Here is a 1,711-nt window from a genome sequence, read left to right as displayed (position 1 = left end):
TAGGCTGTTGAGCTGATTGTGTGATAGCTCTAGCATATCTTTGAGACTGTGTGGATGATATTCTTCCCAAAGTCCGATATTATGTCTCCAGTCTCATAGGCGACACGTACGTGCTTAAATTATCGTTTGATTATCAACGGCTCCAACGACTTTTGAAGTTCCGGAAGAATGCTATCTATCCCTTCTACCTATCTGAAAGCAAGTCGTCCAAAGGTCTTTCAAACTCTGATTCTAATATTGAATCATCTATGTCTTCTATGCTGTGTGTGTGTGTGTGTGTGTGTGTGTGTGTGTGTGTGTGTGTGTGTGTGTCAACCCAACAACAGGCCACAGCAATCCACCCACCCCACCCGCCGCCCCACACCGAACTGTTCTATAAGCTGAATTTGTCCTTCCAACGACAATTTATTTTTGGATTTCTTCGCATTTTCCTGCAGCCATTTTGTCGTGGTTTCTCTGCACTTGCTTTTTATTTCATTCTTATACTCATTTTTGTTGCTGCACGAATCTGTATTTCCTTCTTTCATCTATCGTTTCTTTTGTCACTCAAGGTTTCTTCGCAACTGTCATACCGTCCTTCACTTTTCATTTTCTTCTTCATAGTTTGTATAAACCTATGAAAATATCGGCCACATTTCCTCGTTCCATGAGAGGAGTTCACAGCAATTTACCACAGGCTCATTATACTGTCCTGTGAATATATGATTTCGTATTAGGTTTTGTTACTATGTTCCACCATCCTCTCACATTAATTTTTGCAATGCAGTGAAAAACACGATTTTCTCGAAGCACGGAGTAACGATTGAAAGCTTTAGTAACTGTTGACGACCGTGACCATTTAAAAAATATGAAAAGATTTTCTAGAGACCGTTACCAGTTACAATGTTGTGATTGGCAGGTGACTGAGAAACGGTTGTTAATAAAGACGCTATTATTTTAAATACGAGACAGAGCACTTTCCACTTTCAGTGGTGTATGAGGAGCAGGAAGAGAAATGTTTACGTACGTCACTATCGAAAATGTTCAGAACTATATGAAAATCTAAAATTTGCCAGTTAGGCTGCAGGCGGAGTTATGGAAAAGTTAGAAATGGATAAATAAGAGTAATTAGTTTGTGAATAATCGTGGATGAATTATGGAATAAGGTGTAATGCAGAGTACCAGAGGACTTCAGTTCTTAAATAAGTCAGTTATCGTAGCGCATGCGACTCATCAGAGGGAACTCCCACGTCTGCCTGTCGCTGGCGTCAGCTTCCGTAACGTCCGCTGGCATATCCACACGTCGTGCCCTGACCCCAGAGCAGGCAAGTAAATGAGTGTTGCTCGTTACGCAGACAGCAGCGAGGAAGAGAGTGAATTATATCCCTAGCAACGCGAGTGCGAAATCTTGCAAGCGTACAGGCTATGGTTCTGTCGGCGTGGAACGTTTTCTTTCGGAGCCGTATTGGTGGGGAACCAGAAGAGGTTTACGCACCCTCTGAACTGGTGTAACGAAATTCGGAATTGATTTAGAAGGGTCATTAATGGACTCTAGTCGAATGAAGTCATGCGATGCTGGAGGTAATAAGACTCTAAAAGCGAGAAGACGAGATTTTCTATTTGTGAGGCAAAATTACTGGAGAAAGATTTTGTAAGATGGAGACTGGCAGTAGTAGATAAATATGTTCATAGTGAACGCAGATGTGTTAGGGATGTTTTTGATAATGTTTCT

The sequence above is a fragment of the Schistocerca cancellata genome, chromosome 6 (genome assembly GCF_023864275.1).
Source record: "Schistocerca cancellata isolate TAMUIC-IGC-003103 chromosome 6, iqSchCanc2.1, whole genome shotgun sequence".
Taxonomy (NCBI): domain Eukaryota; kingdom Metazoa; phylum Arthropoda; class Insecta; order Orthoptera; family Acrididae; genus Schistocerca; species Schistocerca cancellata.
This window is presented reverse-complemented; position numbering follows the sequence as displayed.